Here is a 20702-nt window from a genome sequence, read left to right as displayed (position 1 = left end):
CCCTGCCCACCAATCATGCAATACCTATTAAACCCAGGTAATTAAGAAAAAGGGTTTAAATATATTGTAATGGTGTCTTAAACATTCGAGTTATAATAGTAATTGTTACTACACCAATTAAACGTACAGTGATATTGTGATATAGAAATAGTGAAAAAGTTATAAAATGGGGACATTTACTCCAAAGAAAAGAAGTGTAAAAAATTCTCCGCTGTTTGCGAAAAAGTTATAATTTTAAATGTATATGATTGCATAAAACACGATCACCCTAGTTTGTCTGTGCAAGAAAGTGTTGAGCGATGTGCCCGAATGACTGGAATTGGACAGTCCACGATTTTTAAATTATTGCGAGAAAGAAAGGTATCAGGCCAGGTAAGTCCATGCAAGAGAAAATCAGGAAGACCAATAAAAATCTTAGATGAAGACACCAAATGTGACATTCGAAGAAAAGTTCATTCGTTTTATTTTAAAAAGGAAATACCCACTCTTGAAAAAATATTTATCGAGATAAGCCAAGATAACGATATTCCTTTGATATCCAGAAAACTTTTATGGAAAACTTTAAAAAGTATGAATTTTGCCTGGGAAAAGCACAATCGAAAGGCACTATTACTGGAAAGTGATGAAATTGTTTGCTGGAGACGAAAATATTTGACAACTATAAAGCAGTACCGCAGAGAGCAAAAGAAAATTTTTTATCTTGATGAGACGTGGATAAACGAAGGTTATATAGTCAAAAAAATGTGGCAAGATAAAAATATAACAAGTTCTCGCCAAGCTTTCATAGAAGGCCTTTCGACGGGTATTAAAGTGCCTTCGGGAAAAGGGAAGAGGCTTATAATTGCTCACATTGGAAGCGAAGACGGATTTTTAAAAGAAGGTTTGTTAAGCTTTGAGTCGTGCCGGACGGGAGATTATCATGAGGACATGAATTCGGATGTCTTCGAAGACTACTTCGGGGAAATGTTAAAATTTCTTTCAGCTGATTCGGTCGTGGTTATGGATAATGCAAGCTACCATTCAAGGCGCTTAGAGAAGGTACCAACTTCAGCTTGGAGAAAGCAAGAAATTATTAACTGGCTGTCAAATAAAGGTATTCAGTTTGAGACGAATTCAGTAAAGAAGGAACTACTAGCCATAGTAAAACAACATAAATCTCGCTTCATGAAATATGCCGTAGAAGATGTAGCAGAAAAGTATAAAGTAACTGTGCTGCGCCTACCGCCATATCATTGCGAATTAAATCCTATAGAACTTATATGGGCACAAGTTAAAGGATATGTTGCAAGGCACAATACCACATTTAAAATGAAAGATGTCAAGGTATTGTTTGATCAAGCCATTATGGAAATCACATCAGAAAACTGGCAAAAAGCAATCCAGCATGTTTTAAAAGAGGAAGATAAAATGTGGGAACTGGACAACTTGGTCGATCAGGTGGTTGACCCTATAATTATAACACCAGGGGATGATGACAGTTCTTCGGATGAAGACTATACTGATGTAGAATAATTTAATTGAATTGTAAATATACTGTAGCGGGATAAGCAATCTGGACAGAGACCAGTGTATCAGTGACAGTGACACTTTTGCTTAGGTTAGGGTTTAGAATTAAGGGTAGTCTGAATAATTATTTTCTCGGAAGGTTCTCGAAAATTGTACCTAATAATCTCTAGAACATTCAATTAGGGTATAAATAGAGTGTTGTTAAACGTTAAGGGAAGTTCACAGTTTTAGTATTGTTCAAGTGTCAAATTGTAATAACGTATCCAGTAAAGTTCTTGTCGTTTTTGTGAATAAATTGATTTAAAGTCCCCACAAGTGTTTCAATACGTAAAGTTCGTTCGTGTGTGTTTGTGAGTATTTCCCGATTTCGGTTCGTATATATTTTATTGTTACATTTTATATTTTTTTAATAACACTGTTCTGCTGTATTAAATTTTTATTTCCTTTAATATAATTTTTATGAATGCATATTCTTTTGGCAATTATCCCACTAGCGCGCCTCTGGCTCAGTATTTATCCGTCGATAACAATGGACAAATCCCTTAAAACAGGGTGATACCTACCTGCTCTTTATGAAACGACATAATTTTGCAATGCGGACTAGGGAAGTGACAGAATTTATTGACGGATCACCCTGTAGCGCTTTTGAATACTTAATGAGATTTTATTACTCTACACTCTTTTGAAATAGACTATAATTAAACTTAACTTTATTTTGTTCAAACTTGCATTTGCTGTAATAACCCAAATTGAGGAACATTCCTCATTAACGGATGAAACTCCCAATCAAGAACAGTATACGGCTAATTAGCAAAGTATTCCCAGCAGATATAACCGCCCTCTTCGTTTATTGTGATCATCAATTCAATTCCAGTGGGATGGTGTTTGTACGAACAAACAGATGGTACTGTAATGATCAGTCCATCAAGTCCGGCGGTGGCAAATTTCGAACAAATGGCCTTGAAATCGGTCGTGTTAGACCTCGTAGCTCATCCCTACTGTAGTCCAACAATTGTTTGGTATCAAGCTTTGAAGGGTTGATAAACGTCTTGGAGTGAGTTAATCCTGGAAGATTCTGCCAGATTCCAGAAATCTTCTTGCCATCCAGGTGTTCAATCTTTGTTTGGCAAAGCCTAATATGACGCCAATGACAGGTTGTGGTTCGATGAAGCTGCTTGCAGCAGTCACAACAAAAGAGAAGGGCAAGTGAAACGGAAAATGGCTTTCACACAGTTATCTCCAGTCGTGAAAACTTACATTCTTAGATTACATTTTCTTAGAGATTTTGAAAAGTGCTATAGATCCATTCAACCACTAACCAGAACGATTTCTAGTTACCAGTTTCAGCAAGATGAGGCACCTTGAGTGCTCAGGACGTTTCTAATGAGTGAATTGGAAGAAAGGGCCCAATAGAATGGCCCCCTGAATTTCCTGATATGAATCCCTTGGATTTTTTCTTTTGGGCGACTATTAATAGTGGTTGTAACAATCTGTATCGTAGTTTGTAAGTAAATTAGCAACGTTTACTGAAGTAACAACAATTTTCACCCTTATTCACATTTGCACTATAAATAAAGAAATTTGGTGAAAAACACAGTATTTCATGAACTGTAAATCGAGGTGGCGATTCAGGAAAGCAAACATTTCTATTTTCGGTACTGAAAACATTACATCAGTTTGTTTGAAGGTGATTGACAATGTTTCGTGATGAATTTCACTAGTTCGGACTTCCATTGTCTATTATATAAAATGATTTGTAATCCCTGAAACGAGTAAAAAAGAATAATTAAAAAGAATAGTTGAAAATAACAATTATATTAAGCAACAATAAACCTGAAATGAAATGATAGTGAAATAACCTACAAGTAAAAATATAATAATTGAATAAATAAAAAAATTAAAGGAATGCAAAAAGAAAATAATAAAAAATAAAAAAGTGTAGAGATTCCAAGTCACGTTAGTTCACGACGTTTCGATTGTTGGTATCTACAATCGTCTTCGGGTGATCACCCGATTATTTTCTTTTTGCATTCCTTTAATTTTTATTTATTCAATTATTATATTTTTACTTGTAGGTTATTTTACTATCATTTCATTTCAGGTTTATTGTTGCTTAATATAATTGTTATTTTCAACTATTCTTTTTTAATTATTCTTTTTTACTTGTTTCAGGGATTTCAAATCATTTTATATAATAGACAATGGAAGTCCGAACTAGTGAAATTCATTACATCAGTGTTTTAATTTCAAAATGATTAATTGGAAAATTTGACATTGACAACAGATATTTGAAAAAAAAAATGTATTCACAATGAGGAATTTCAAACACCTTGCATAATTTTTAGAAAACGTTAAGCCTATAAGTTACTTAACGTTATTTAGGAATGTTATTATCTATGACATCATTATGAATTATATACAGAATGTTTATTTCGAATAAAAATATTCGAGACCCAGTTTTGTTCAATTCGTGCCATTTCGAAAACAGTCCATTTTACACATTTGAAATAATACCAGATATCGAAAACTTTCTTTAGCCTCACATGAATACTAAAGCTGCCAGATGCGGAAATAGATACGGCCATATGTTTATATATTATTAAAGTTATCGAGAACTGATTGAGTCATCATATCTCGCACACCTGAGTCTAAAGAAGCGAAATACGATTCGAATGAAGATATTCTATACGCAATATTCCTCGAACATCAGTTAAATCACTGTTCTCGAGTGAAAACTATGCAAATAATCGATGCGTCTTCATTACGACATGCAAATCAAATTGCATCGCCATTGCGAGGTCATCAAAACATAATAGAAAACAAATTGCGGCTCATAGTCCAGTCATCCACGGTTCGAAAACGGCTTTATTGGGAAAACATTATAAAAGAAAGTTTCTCTCTATGTTTTTTTTGGGTGCTGAATCCACATACTTTTGATTCGAAAAGACCAGATATGTGGAATGTCAAATGTTAAATTCCCGTTATATTCCTCTATCAATAATGGACTAAATAGATGACTATGGCATAAAAGGAACCCCCTGTCTCTTTTTTCTTCATATCTGACAAACAAATACCAATATGTGTCAACTAACTCGAACAATGTGTCCGACTTAAAGCCAGTTACATGTGGAGTCCCCCAAGTTTCACTTTCTGAACTGTCCTCTTGGACCGGGAAGACGTGATTATATCGGTAACGGCTCTTTCTATAAATCTGTAGTCGGTTCGGTCCTAGAATTTTTCGTTGTTACACACTGTATTGTTGGAAATAAATTTGTTTAAGACAGTTAATTCATTAATTTGTTACATTATCCTTATTCTTTGAACGGACATCGTCTCCGAAAGGAAAAAATTATGTTATAGCTAACTTTCTGGTCAATACTCATCCAGCTTCTGTATAACTAGTATCAGTCATTCTGGCGTGGATGGAATATTTCGAAGAATGATCCTGAGAGTCCTGTGTTGTTTATAAACGCGAGGCAATCGCTCAGAGATCAGGCTATTTCAGATATCAGTTCAGTGTAATTGTCAGATCACTAGCTAGCTGTGGTAATAACTGCAATAGGTGAAATAATTATAAAGCGTAATCAATGTTTAGTTTTGTAACATATGTGACAGCGGTAGAATGTAACAATACTTATTTCCCAACGAATTGTGGCAATATGAAGAGCCCGAGGCGACTGTAAAAACTGTAAAAACTTAAAATACATGAAAAAAAGCATCTCCAATCAATTTCGTTTGGCAAATATATAATCGTCAGTTGCGATTTCGAGTGAATAATTATCTTTTCTCGCCAGATCCATGAATGGTACTTGTTTCTTGTTGCGAAAAATTAATGTTAACCTGCCAGTTTCACAGAAATCTTTGCTTCACTGTTCTAAGACGTCAACCATTATTATTATCCAATTAATTCGATTGCACCGTTCGATTGCGATTTTTTTTTGGGTAAACTCACGAGATTTCTCGGATGGATTTGTTAATAATTTTCGATTTATTGTTCGTTACAAAATGTGTTTCTGGTGGAGCACGAGCTGGACTGGGGTAATTGAGATCTTGTGAATATTCAAATTAATAGGAGAATGGTTTTTGTAAATGTTACGGAATATTTCATAGGCGGAGGATAAAAAAAATCTACGCTCGTTTTAATAATAATGATGATGATGAAAATTCGCTGTTTTTTCTATCATGATGCTAAAGTGATGAAGTAAAACTTTGAAATGCAAATAAAAATTATTATCTTTTATGATGCCTACCTATGTGATGACATCACTCAATACAATATCGCATTATTTCAATAAATAGACAGTTTCATACAAATGACTTTATTTTCCTCACTCTATAAATTAATTTTCATATTTTTTGATCCGTAGAAAGAGTACATTGTCCCATACATTCAAGAGAGATAGCTGACTGGGAAGCAATATGGCTAATATATAACGTTGAATTTCTTATTTTTGGTGGGTGGCGTGAATGCATAATTGATTTATTTTATTAGGGTTCATGAGCCTTCGAGAATCATTTAAAAATATAGCTTGTTGAATTCTATTTAGAACCATGGTTTTCGAGTACATTTTATTTCATATTGAGAGTTTTTTCATGAATTTAAACGTTAACGGGTTCATATACACTTTCATTATTAAAATTTCTGTGATATCAACATGAAAATGTCTACTGCCGGAGATATTTCAAAAATAACGTTTTCATTGAGTTTTATGTCATTTGGATCCCACTTTCTTCTTAGATTTTGTTGTCGGAAGTGAGTGTGACTTTACTTTGGATCACGAATGAATTAGAAACTGTGTATACGCTCCGTGAATTTTACAATTTGGCAATGTTCATTATTTGTATTGTTCTTATTGGTCAATCGGACGAGAAGCGGGACTAGGCCCGTGACGTCACGGGCCTAGAAAATCTGATTTTTAATGATTAATTACGGGAAAACCGCTATTTAGAGAGCTGAAACAAAGTACACTACTTTTCAATTCCAAATTAATACCAAGTAAACCAAAAATCATGAAACAAGCCCATTCACAAGAAAGGTCTCGACAACTCCTGCTTTTTCACAAAAAGGGCTTCCAGTGATAATTTGATCTTCTTTTGTCTTCTTTTTGCATCCGCCCCGTTCAAGGTCTTACGTCGGCGATACTTACGACGTCCGACAGATTAGAATTTATGCTCACAAACTCATTTCACGGATATTTTAAAACTGAGTGGATCGATATTTACACACCTGTACTTCGAAATGACCGAGTTTGTTTACTCAATACCTCATTGGAATTCTTCTAGCGAAGGTGACGATGTGTTTTCTTCAGAAAATTCCTTCCTGATCGTGGCATTACCATAATAAGAATATTATTCAAACGACTTTAGTATTGCACGCATATAAATTTCCTAATTTCGGTATGTGTGTATTGTTTTTCTGCGAAACGTTGCAGACACAAAGACTAATTTGAACGTTCGAGAACTGATTTCTAATGGGTATTACATGAGTGGTGGATGGCCGAAAAGATTTCGCAATTTTGAAGATTATACAAGTTGAAATTCGTGTTCAACGGCGAGGAAGTTTCTAAAAATATGGTTGCCTATAGCGCATTCATAATGACTGATTTTTTTGCTGGTGTCTTGTGTCATTGTCAAACTTGTTCAGTTTGGTCTATAATTTAAACATGAATCGACTTACGAATGAACAACACTTGCAAATTGATTTTATTACCTGAGGGAGCTATTCGGAAGCTTGTGACTAAATTTCGAACCCAGTTCACATTATTGGACATTAAACCACCAACACACATACGTAGATTGAGGATCGAGGAAAATATTGCGACTATATCCGCCAGTGTTCGTGACGACCGTGAAATGTGGATTTGCCGCCGTCCGCATCAATTGGGCCTCTGTTACTCCACTACGTGAAAAATTTTGCGAAAGGATTTGGGTGTAAAACCTTATAAGATTCAGCTGATGTAAGAATTGAAGGAAGATTCACATTTTTATCGAAAAATTGTGTTCAGCGACGAGGCTCATTTCTGGTTGAATGGATACGTTAACAAGCAAAATTGCCGCATCTGCAGTGATGATTTGTTGCCCAAAATGGAAGAATTGGACATGCCTGGTGTGTGTTGCTCATAATGCCTTTTATTGCGTCTTTTGTGGAAATATGTTCTGTAAAATTGTGAGTTGCTCCAGCCAACAGAAGTCAATTCAACAATACTGTTCAAATTTTCATTGAATCTAGTTCTTGGAGGGTTAGTTATGTCAGATGGACTGTCTCTGCTATATTGATTGCTAAGTTAATCAGTATCGCTTTTCTTCAGATCCGGCCCGAAAGACCAAAACTTTTGAATTTCATATTCATTTACATCTAACGCTATTTGTTATACCAAAATCGATGTAAGTGTGTTAGTATAGTCCATAATGGTGAGAGGTTACATAGTTTCTTTGGAAATAATCTTGAAGCAGCACTTCATCCCAGGAAACTCCTTTTTGTCTACAACTGATTTGTATCTTTTGAATTGAAAAAGGTTCAAAGAAATAGAATAATTTTAACTCATTCACTGAGTCAATTTGAAACTGCAAATGTTATTGAAGTTTATGCCAAATGTTCGATTCTTTACAAATTTTGTTATGCCCAAACAAGAATACTAAGATCCCTCAGAATATTCTGAAAACTTGCGGGAAGATTATGACACTATTTTTGTACTTTACAGAATTTTAACTGAGCTGAAAAAGTGATATATAAAAGCCAGTAAGTATGTGGTTTATGGAATTATTTAGGAACACATCGACATGAAAGTAATGTTGGACAAACCAGATGAGCTAATAACTACAGTTTAAAGACGACATTAGTTTCAAGGGCCAGAAAAAGTTGTGAAACACAGCTGAATTCAACGATAATAGGGGTCTACAGATTACATCAGACTTTTCGATGATTTCTGGAGCTTAAATACAACTCGGTGCAGTAAGAATGACTAACGGTGTGAAAAAAATCGATCATTAGTATTTGTTGAATGAAACGTCGGCGAGTGAAGCGGTCAAACAAATATTTATTTTTCAGGTATGTCGTCCCGTGATTAGAGAGGTGTCATTGTCATGCTTCGCTTTGGGTGGTATTACCCAACTCGATGTAATAGCACCAATGTAAACAGACTAGAATACCGATAGCGACATTAACGAATATTGAGAACATAATAACGCTTTGTATCCATCGAGCTGCTAATTGAGTCCTTCAGTTGTTTCCAGATCGCAATCGTTAGAAAATTGCTTGCAGAGTTGATATTTGTTGTACGTGGTGAACCAATGAAATTAGTGCAAATTCAAGTTTCAGTAGAATCAGTCGAAAGTTCAAAATAAACTCTAGACAAAGATATGTACACAAAAATAAGGTGAATTTTAATTTTTCTCAAGAAATATTTATTTTTTCATCCATTTTTGTTTCGCCCCCTCCAAACGTGCTTGGGTGAATTTCCTAATGCATCGCCTTTTGACTTTTCCTCTCGCACATGAGAGGTTAACAAAATAAAAACGTACAAAAAATGACTGCTACGCACTCAAACGACCGTTACATATGAACTGCGCGTCCAAAATGGCAAAATGGCCGAAACTTTGGTGAGTAACTGGCAACAAATGAACAACGAAATTTGCTAGCTTTTATGTACTAGTACTGCCATCTTCATGCCGAGGTCGGAAATTTTTCAGATTACCCTCGTAGTACGGGATTCGCCCGAAAAAAATATTTTATGTAATGACATAACAGTATTAATGGAAAAGTAAACGGCGTGCAAGGTCAAAAACTGATCGTCGTTTGGAAATTTCACTTCTGCAAACAACGATGTATCATTAAAAAATTAACACTTTCTAAACTGGCCGCTACAATCTGTTGAAAATCTCAATTTTTCGCGCACTCGGCAAAGAGGTGAAGGCTAACAGGCTATTGTCCTATGATGTGGCGCAAGTGTCAGGTGTCATTTGGACTACCGAAATCGTTATATAATCGGAAGAATCCTACAGACGGTGGACGAAGTTTCAGTCCAGTTATCCGAGGCTTTGGCGAAGAAAAAATATAGAAGTAGGTGCGTTTCGTCTCATCGGATTCACGTGTTTTTTGGGGTGCTCAAACCGAGTTTCCACTTTGACCCCTCGCCACACGTCGCGCCGTTCGCAGAAATTGGACCTCTGTTAAACCACTACGTGGAAAGTTTTGCGAAAGGATTTGGCTGTAAAACTTTATAAGATACAGCTGGTGCAAGAATTGAAGCCACACGACCTCCCACAACGTCTAACATTTGATGAATGGGCGCTGGCAAAGTTGGAGGAAGATCCACATTTTTATCAAAAATTGTGTTCAACGACGACTTTGTGTTGTCCAAAATGGAAGAATTGGACATGCCTGACATGTGGTTTCAACAAGACGGTTCCATATGCCACGCGGCACGCGGAACAATGGCCCAATTAAGAGCCGCCTTCAGTGAACAGTTTATCTCACGTTTGGGGTCCGTCAACTGGCCGCCTAGATCGTGTGATTTGACGCCTTTGGATTATTTCTGTGGGGTCATGTTAAGGCTCATGTCTACAGGGATAAACCAGCAACGACTGACGCTGTAGAAGCAAATATAGAAGCATTTACACGTAAAATACCGGTTGATATGTTAGAAAGAGTGTGCCAGAATTGGACCTTGCGCATTAGTGCATGAAATCATCTTCAAACATCAAATTATATTGATCGTTCTATGGATTCCAATAAAGATATCATCAATTTTTTCCAATTTTTTATGTTGCTGTGAAAATCGAATCCTATACCACTTAAAAAATCACCCGTTACATCTAATATGGCCACCATATTTTCCAGATCTGAGCTCTTCAGATTTTTCTCATTTTTCTCCGTTAATGTTCATATTGAGCACACACGCATATTGCTCTTGTATTCTACAAAAGCTCCAACCTGGTGATGAACTCGAGAGTCCAGACTAAACAAAAGCGATCGACCTTGAAAGAGTAAATATCGCGAAAACGCCGCTTTCACCGAACTTGGTGTATTGAACTTGCTTCTCATGAAATCCAGCGCAAACAAATCGATTGAATAAGGTAATCTTTTCGATTATGTAAGCGAAAAACGAACGGTTTCACTTTCGATTGTCCGATCAGACAAACTGGAACGATTTTATGGTATAGGCGCGTACGTGAAAGTAAAACAGATGAAAGGAATGTGCTCGATAATGACACATTTTTTAAAAATGTGTTTTTGTTTTATTTGTGTTCTGTAGGGTTTCTACACGAGAGGTAATTACGTTAAACTATTCAAGTGACGTATTCCTGGGACAATTTAAAGAAAAAAAAGTCTTGTGTCTGGAAATGTTTCGTTTCGGAGATACAGGGTGTTGGAAATGAATTTTTTTGTTCGTTTTTTTGAAATAACTTTTGCAAAAAACAAGTTATCTGCACGAAATTTGGTATCCGGGTTTTTTTTGAAGTAACAAATCATAATTTCGTATTAATTTTACTGTAACATCTAGAGAGATAGTTATTTTGTTTAAAATGGAATAGCACATGGACCTGTCGGCATAACGAAACAGTAAAAATTACACTGAGGACGTGGAAATATGAAAACTTCCTAATCCAACTGAAAAGTAACAATAATAATAATAATATATCTATTCACTAGAACAAATGACAGAGTTAATGATATAAAACGTAATAATTTAAGTAGGTAGGTAAATTGGTTTGGATGATATTTTTTGCACACAATTCTCATAGTATTATATTATAAAATGAAATATAAATGAATAAGTATGAGTTATAATCCACAAAAATATATGCTTGTCGTGGAACAATGAAAGAAAATAATGATAGAAAATAATAAAGGATAGAGGTGTATACGTGTTGACGAAAAGAACAATTAACGTATACATATACATACATACATATATACAAACACACATTACACATATACAGGGTGGCCCACCACATTCGCCTCGGTATTTCTACGAGAAATGAAGAGAGTTGGGGAAAAACTTTCAGCACAGTTATATGTTGGTCAATGAGGAGCATATTCCAAAATTATTTTGAAACATACAGGGTGACTCCTAAAAAAGTTACATACCAAAGTTATATTTTTTCTTATGGAACACCCTATATTTTTTTATATTTTTAGATACTATAGACAAAATGAAGGTGAGTTACTATTATATTATCCATACTTGAAACTGACCGTGTCTGAGAAATTTCGAGAGATTTAAAAATACAGACCATAATTTAAAAATTATTTTCACCCTCTAACGTGTAACAAGCTGCTTGTGATTGAATGTACCGCTTAGCTCAAAGGTTGAAGTTAACTACCACATGAAATTTTTAATGAAATATTGCGAGTGGCGAAAAAAATTGCCTCAAAATTTGGACACACATTTAATTAAATAACTTCTTAAAGTTGAATGGAACACCCCGTATTTAGTAGCGTAATTTGACGCAGGAGTAGATTTCCTTCAAAACTTTATTAGGGTTCCTATACATATCTCTTCTGATTTTTACACAAAAGGCGTTTTTATATTTTACTTATAAATAATTTTTTCATCTTAAAAATGGAACGCCCTGTATTGTTATGAAAAGCAAAAAAGCATCCTTGGAGTCATTTTATCGAAAAATTAGGAATCTTAAATAGTTTATTATTTCAATAAATGCTCAAAATGGTGTCCATTATTCTCGATGCATAGGCGAACTCTTTCTTGAAATGAGTGCTGAACTCTAGATAACATATTATGATAAGGGTTTTCGTCACTGTAGTAGTGAGTTATGTCTGTTAACTAATCCGTTGTTATGGACTCATCGGAAAAAGGCACATAATGAAAAACAAAATTCTTCATCACCAAATTTTTCTAAAACCCATAAACAAAAATTCAGTGGTCGATCATAATCTTCTTCAAAAAGCTGTTGATGTAATTAAATGCTCAACCATTAACGCACAGATTTGTCGACAGTCTGAAACTGTGCTGGATAAAGTCTTCAGACAAACCTCTGTGTGTATGGCGGGCTATTTATTCCACTATGTTCCACCGTGTAAGGAATCACACGTTAAAAGGTAAGACCTCGTTAGTCCTTAGCTCGCACAAGTTTCTCAACTTCTGAGAGTTATCGTTCGTATGGGGGCGGCAGCTGATTAACGGAAAAACAGATTTTAAACAGATTTTTTTTAAACTATGAAATCTAATATATTTGCCAAGAAACAAGCGAATTTAACATATTTTTGCCCCAATAATTAAGACACATGCATCTTTTTATTTTGAAAAATGCTTTTTAATATTTCAGAAATGGCAATAAATTTTAGTTTTTACATTTGCCTGCATTTTACTTTAGATACACCTTATTTTGAAAAATTTAAACTTGTGCTTCTACCGAATAAAAAAGTGTTCAAACGCTTTTTAGGCTTTTCATAACAATACAGCGTGTTTCATTTTAAAGATAAAAAAATTACTCACAAGTAAAATATAAAAACTACTTTTGTGTAAAAATCAGAAGAGATAGGTATAGGGAACCCTAATATAGTGTTGAAAGGAATCTACTCCTGCGTCAAATTACGCCACTAAATACGGGGTGTTCCATTCAACTTAAAGAAATTATTTAATTAAATGTGTGTCCAAATTTTGAGGCAATTTTTTCGCCACTCGGAATAATATTGCATTAAAAATTTCATGTGGTAGTTAACTTCAACCTTTGAGCTAAGCAGTACATTTAATCACAAGCAGCTCGTTACACGTTACAGGGTGAAAATAATTTTTAAATTATGGTGTGTATTTTTGAATTTCTCGAAATTTCTCAGAAACGGTCAGTTTTGAGTATGGGAAATATAATGGTAACTCACCTTTATTTTGTCTATAGTCAGTCGGTAGCCAAGCGGTTCGGCGTGGGTGCTTTGTTCACTCACTCGAATTGACTGCCGTGTTGGTCGGTGGTTCAAGCCCTAGTCTGAACGATCGATCTTCACTTGCTACCGTCCAACCCGTGTTAGGAATCACACGTTAAAAGGTAAGACCTCGTTAATCCTTAGCTCGCACAAGTTTCGACTTCTGAGGGTTGTCGTTCGTAGGGGTGCGACAGCTGGTTAACGGAAAAACAGATTTTTTTTTTTTTTTTTTTTAAATATAGGGTGTTCCACAAGAAAAAATATAACTTTGGTATGTAACTTTTTTGGGAGTCACCCTGTATATTTCAAAGTAATTTTGGAATTTGCTCCTCATGGACCCACATATAACTGAGCTAAAAGTGTTTCCCTAACTTTCTTCATTTCTTGTAGAGATACCGAGGCGAATGTGGTGGGCCACCCTGTATAAATGAAGCTATTTGAAAATTATAGTATCGATACTTTTTCATTGAAGAAAACTCAGTCTACAATGAAAACGAAAACCTCTGAAGAACAGTCTTTTGGGCAAAGTCATGATACAGTACCTACCCCTTCTCGAAAACGCAACCCCCAATCGTCTTGCAAGAACTTCCACACCCTCCTGCATACGCGGAGATAACGCTGGTACTCACTGAAATTATGGTACCGCACCAGCGGCGCCTAAGCTCAGTGTGCATACCGCAGCCAAGTGAGAAAGTACCGGGTACCGTCGAGATCGGAACCAAAAAATAATCTCTTCTCCGCTGCCTGCCAAGTTTGGTTCTTTACCGAAGGTACTAAGAAACACGTGTCGCGACAGTTAAATCCTTAGGGGAAGTACCACTTACTATTCCGGTACTTCGTGGGGGGTGACCAAGTGGAAAGTGTGAGAGAAGAAATTTGGTACTTGTGAGGTCGTGGTGCAGTTTTGAAAGGATAGAATTGGAGATTTGGGAGATACTAAGGTTTGTCCGAGGTTTTTTTTGTAGATTCTTATTTCAATCTGAATATAGGATGTAGAAAATAACTTCTGTTTAATTTCTACTAAGATTTTTGTTTGGTACGACCGATTTCGGTTTATTAAACCATTCTCAAGTGAACTGACGTATTTTTGACAAACAAATCCTTAAATATACAACGATACAGTCAATGTCCTTTTGGTACCTGCAATAGGTAGCTGAAATAAGAAAAATTTGACCTGAATCATCCATTCCTATAGTCCGTTCATAATTTGTCGATAGCACAAAATGAGGGCCCAAGTCATAAAACGGTCGTAAAACTCGTAAAATCATAGGCGGAGGTTCCTGAGGTGTTTATTCATTAAATATAAAGCTTCAGTTTATATTCGAAACTTGCCTTGAAAGGGTGAAGTTGTTACGAACGAAAATAATTTTTGGTTTAGTACATTTTTTAATCGCATTTAATTTACGGCTCGTTGGTGTTTCGGCGTCTACGGCAGTAATTAACGTCTCTAATATTTATTTTGCGAATTTTGTGCAGTGCGTGAGTAATTTTTTTCATATTCCTACAAACATATACGTACCTTTCGTTCCTGCTTGTTTTGTTTGATTGCTTGCGATGGCTTCGTCATCATCATCAACATCATCAAGTTTTACATCGGTACTGTTGCGTACAGTCAGTAAGTCTGTCTATTCACCAAGAGAGAAGTCTATTGTTTTGAATGTTCACGATGCTCTGGTTTCTCAGAATCCCACAAACACTGTTCAGAACATAATCAAGAGTTGTGCCAACATGACGGGCGTAGGGGAGTCAACAATATATAGGTTCCTATCAGAAAGAAAAAAAAAAGGTATAGCTAACCCAAATACAAACGAATACTTAAAGAGGGGGAGAAAACCTATTGAAATTGATGAATTTGCCAAAAATGGTATTCGAAGGAAAATTCACGAATTTTTTTACAAAAAAGAAATACCCAACTTAAACAAAATTTTACAAGAAGTTAGAGATTACCCGGATTTGCCTCATGTCGGACGAACCAAATTGTGGCAAGTTTTAAAAGAATTAAATTTCCGGTGGGAGAAATCAGACCGAAAATCACTTTTGATTAACCGGGAAGAGATAATATGTTGGAGAAGAAAGTATCTAAGATCTATACGAAAATTTCGGGCTGAAGGAAGGCCAATTTACTATCAGGACGAAACGTGGGTAAACGCAGGTCATACTCTCACAAAAATTTGGACAGATAAAAATATATCAAGCTCCAGGCAAGCCTTTATGAAAGGTTGGTCTACTGGTATTTCCCCACCCTCTGGTAAAGGCAGTAGATTAATAGTTTCTCACATTGGCAGTGAAAAAGGATTTGCTAAGCATGGTTTGTTGGAATTTGAATCCAAAAGCACAAAAGACTATCACGAGGAGATGACAGCTGATGTTTTCGAAGAGTATTTTGAGCAGATGATTGAACATATACCACCAAACTCAATTATAGTATTAGATAATGCACCTTATCATTCACGACTAGTTGAAAGACTTCTAACGACTGCGTGGAAGAAACAGGATATCATTGACTGGCTGCGGAATAAGTCCCTGCCTTACGAAGATGGAATGGTTAAAGCAGAACTTTTAAAAATTGCCCGGCAACACAAATCTAAGGTCAAGAAATACGTAGTTGACAAAATGGCGGAAAGACGAAACATCACAGTCCTTAGACTTCCACCCTACCACTGCGAATTAAATCCAATTGAACTCATTTGGGCACAAATGAAAAGCTATGTGGCTAGAAAAAAATACGTCATATAAAATACAAGCTGTACGTGAATTGTTATATGAGTCTTTACAACATATTACAGAACAAAATTGGCGAGATGCAGTAAGACATGCAATAGAAGAAGAACAAAAAATGTGGGATCTTGACAATATAATTGATGCGACTGTAGAGACACAACCGCTAATTATTAACCTGCAAGACGACTCGGATTCCGAAGATGATCCTGTTTATTTTGAATTTGAATAGTTTTGTAAGTAATCGTAGTTTATATCATTTAAAAATAGGTATTAATTAAATAAATGTATCTTTTACTAATTGCAAGTAACTTATTATTTTTGAATAAAATAAAGAAATTTTTTAAAAATAAAAATACAGTTTACAGTACCTACAGTTTAAGAATATTAATATATTTATTTATTTAAAGTAACTAATGTTTTAATCATATACTCTACGACACTGGTCACTCATTTCCACTCAAAATACCTACATAATCGGATTAAAAGTTTTATAGCTGTATTGTATTTCTTCAGATACAAGGTGGGTTAGTCGAAAACATCTTAAACTGCCAGTTTTAGTTTGGTTTTTGTTATTATATCATATTAGCTGTCCTTTCTGTATTTCAGTTCTCTAATGAGGGTCAAACTTGCAGTGAGCTATCAACAAATTATGAACGGACTATAGTTGTCAAAATTCACGAATTCAAAAGGAGATAGCTGTATAGTTCAAGTTGGTCATTGAGAGTTTTGAAATTGGATTATCATACATTTTATTTATTTCTTTTTAAGAAAATCTTCTCCATATGTGTCATTAGGTGCTGTAAAAGCAGGAAGATGAATTTATTGGAACAATTTCAAAACTTTCAATGACCAACTGGAACTATACAGCTGTCCCCTTTTGAATTTGTGAATTTTGACAACCAGGTATTGATAATTCAGGTAACTTTTGTTATATCAGGTACATATTGCACGTACCAAAAGCACATTGACTGTATCGTTGTATATTTAAGGATTTGTTTGTGAAAATGCGTCAATTAGAAAAAAATTTATATTCTATATTCAATATGAATTTCTACAAAATAAATCGAACATCAATCGAACAACTTATTTCAATCGATGGAACTAACATTGCTATGTCTTATACGAAAAAAGCAGAGAAAGATATATTGGAAAACATTTTCGCAGAACTTTTTAAACGGAAATGTTGCCAGTAGTTTCGAAATATATCTTGCTTATTAGGTGAGACCATGCCAGATTGTTTTATCTGGAGTTCCGCGAGGTTTGCTAAACTTCTCGAAATTGTCATCTATAATCGCGTACATTCCACAGTTCGTAATATCAGATCTCCGCAACAACATGGATTTATGTCAAACAGATCCACCATAACAAATTTAATCGTATTGACCCAAAATGTTAGTGATGATTCTTTTACAAAAACTCCACCAATTTGATTTCCATAATTCAGTCATACTGTTCTTTAAATCCTACTAAATATATATATATATATATATATATATATATATATATATATATATATATATATATATATATATTACTGGAGTTTTTTTCCCCAACACCAAATCGTTATTTTTAACACCTCGACACGTGTTTTGATCAACAAGTGATCATCTTCAAAGAGGAAGATTAAAACTATAAACTAATACGAGCTAACCCTATTTATGCTATAAAGGTAACCCATTAAGGTAAACCATCCAGGCATACCAACCATACAGATATACCAACCTAAATTATCTATTATTTTACAATATATGTTTATATAAAACAATTTTTAGCTATATAAAAATTAATTTCACAATATTGCCTATCCAAATTTATTTTTGCAATGTGTCCTTATGTAGTAATCAATTCAACTTAAAATGTGTGTGATATCAATTTTGATTCCCTAGAATTTATTGTTGACACTGTATCTCAGTATTTCATGGAGAATTTTTATTTTTCTGAATAAGTAATAAGCTGAAAAGAGGCAAACAATTAACAGCACCAATATACGTGTGTAGAGCACAAAATTCTCTATAGATAGTATAAACCACGATACAGTGGACACCTATCAGAAAACAACTACTCCCCTGGCTAATACCACTAATGAAGTTATTCCTGCATATGCTGTGGCATAAATTGCCACATAAATATTCATTGAGGTATAGAGCTACAAAACATTTCGTATCCGATTAAGCACTATAACAGAACATACTTATTCTCCTGTTCAAGTCCCTCTACATTAATTGCACCATCCATGTTCCGACATTATTGGCAGTGGGCATTGAAAAATTTCTGATGCTCGTTCCCAAGTCGATTTTGAAATAGTGAAAATCGCATCCTACATTTTCTATTCGTCGTCAACAATTACAAAGATGTTTATCTCGCGCGTTACTTTTTAATGATACGTTTTCTGTGGAAAACGTTCGATTTTGTTTTCGCAACTAGTATTTAAAAATATTTATGTATCGCAATTGTTGATCTTCCGATAAAAACGCTAGTGAATGCAAAGAGTTATTAAAACATGAGAAATATTCATTGTTGACGTTTAAAATAACATTGTTGAAGATACACTGTGAAATATGTGCTGGTATTCAAGAAACACTTTACTGAACAGTTTAACAAAAACGCAACACGTGTTTCGCTATACAATACCTCCTTCAGGCGTGTCTGTACTCCATACACGCCTCAGATTTATCTACCACATTGCGAGTGGGTCGGTAAGTCGATTAGGCGATCGTAAAATGGACGAAGCGCGCGGTACGTTGCCCGAACAGCACATCCAGCACATCATTTGCACCTATTGTTGAATGCTGTATCCGTCCACGGTGATTTGGAAAAATTAACTCAATAGATAACAACTAATTTGACAGACGTAGCTTCAACAAGATGACCATTATTTCGAATTGCCTGTTGGAAGACTCTAATTCAAATGTTTATGTGAAAGTAGTTGTTACACAATCTTTGAACCGTTATTTTTACTCTTTGGGGTGGAAATTCCTGATTCTCTTTCTTGATGCTTATTTACGTTATACAAAGAACCTACCTGCATATTTCAAGATTCTAGGTCCAGTAGCTTCGGCTTCGGCAACAACTAGTAATTTATATTTTTACTTTGAGAACACAGTAGCTAAAAAAATATGCCAGCTGCACTAGGTAATGAATAGCTTCGAGAATCGACTCATGTTAGCTATAAAGAAATTCGCATATCTTACACAACCGTCAACGACGTCTGCCCTCACGCGTCTGCCTGCGTTCTCAGCGTTGGCGCTTCATTGCTTAGACCGCCCCTGTACCCCCGCGCATCGTCCACCGTTGTCTTACAGTAAACGCGACGCGGAATGGTTACTGCGTTGCGTCGCGTTAATCGTGATAACTTTTAAACGATTCGTCTGAATTACTTAGTGTAAAAGATAAAGTTTATCTATATTAAATACTCAAAAAGACAATTGTATCAAGTTTTATAAGAATTTGACAGATATTAAACAATGTGCATTATGAAAAAAGTATCCAATTTGATTGTATTTACGGCTAAGTATTTTGCATATAGTGGCTACCACGTAAGAGGTAGATATGCTATAGTGGACTTTTATTTAGAACTAATTTTGAACATTTTATTGAAACAACGATAAAAATAAAATAAAAACAACAATAAAAATTAATTGGCGCTTATTCCAGTGGCGCATTTGCTTTTTCAGAAGCAGGAAAACCCGGAAAAACCTGCAGCACCACATCATCTGAAGATCTTGATCTAACAATGTCCTCTCTTTCATTAAACAAAATGTAGGGGTCTCCAGAGGCTCCAATGAATGCAATGCACCGCCAGAACACTTCGTGACACGACTATCGTCAAACTTAAACCAGTCCGTTTCGTAATAATGACCAAATTCAACGCCAGAACCACAGTGAACAATGACTGCATGAATATTATAATAGTAGTCTGCTAGGTTGAAATGTTCATCTATTTTGAACCTTCCAAAGAGTTTCTTGCTTCCGTTAGAGGTTGAGTCTTGTTTGAAAATCATCAGTGTTATTATTAGATTGACTGGTGCCTCAGCTATACTTGTTTCCTTATAACAGTCAGTTAGTTTGGTGCATGTTTGACAATACAGTCGATCATCACCTGTTAAAAACTCCATTTTCAGATGATTTAACAATAAGCTTTGCAAGGACTGGTTATTTGTCATATTAGGAAAAGCTAGATGAAGTTTCAGAAATTCACATAAGTTTTAGGTACTTCTTGAACATTTACCACAAAGTAAACAAGCGAGGACTTTTCCAGCAAAAGATTTACAAACACAAGACGAGATGGGCTGTATAGAATCATTCAGTCCAAAGCGATCAGGAGTATTGATTTTGCTATTGTTTTGCTCACGAAGAGTATTCAACAAGAACCCCAAGAATTCGGAACTATCCTCTTGTTGTCCTAACGAGTATCTAGTGGACTTCAAAGACTCCAGGAAATCGGTTGGAGGGAAAGATGATACCTTCTTACGAAACTGCAGCTGCATGAACAGATGTTTGGAGTTTGATGTAGGAAACATTCCCGTTCTCGTTCATCATTAACACTTCGTTCTTGAAATTCTACGTCATGAACACTTGTAAAATGCTATTC

The 20702-nt window shown here is 35.2% G+C and overlaps 2 protein-coding genes across 3 annotated transcripts in view; one reads left to right on the top strand and one right to left on the bottom strand.

Annotated features, from left to right (window-relative positions):
* The window catches only part of Brf (Brf RNA polymerase III subunit), a 76275-nt gene that overhangs the window by 14242 nt on the left and 41331 nt on the right, over positions 1 to 20702 (bottom strand). The gene's annotated exons all lie outside the window — the stretch shown is intronic.
* The window catches only part of lute (BTB/POZ domain containing protein 3 lute), a 34087-nt gene continuing 27437 nt past the window's right edge, over positions 14053 to 20702 (top strand). For both annotated transcript variants that reach the window (XM_074180880.1, XM_074180879.1), the window contains exon 1: positions 14053 to 14331. The gene's annotated coding sequence lies outside the window, so the exon portion shown is untranslated. The remainder of the gene's footprint in view (positions 14332 to 20702) is intronic.

This window comes from Leptinotarsa decemlineata, unplaced genomic scaffold (genome assembly GCF_025532065.1).
Source record: "Leptinotarsa decemlineata unplaced genomic scaffold, Ldec_3_MD MMD2_tig00026307_RagTag_RagTag, whole genome shotgun sequence".
NCBI classification, from domain to species: Eukaryota; Metazoa; Arthropoda; class Insecta; order Coleoptera; family Chrysomelidae; genus Leptinotarsa; species Leptinotarsa decemlineata.
Note: the sequence above shows the minus strand (reverse complement) of the source record. Positions and strands in the feature narration are given on the sequence as shown.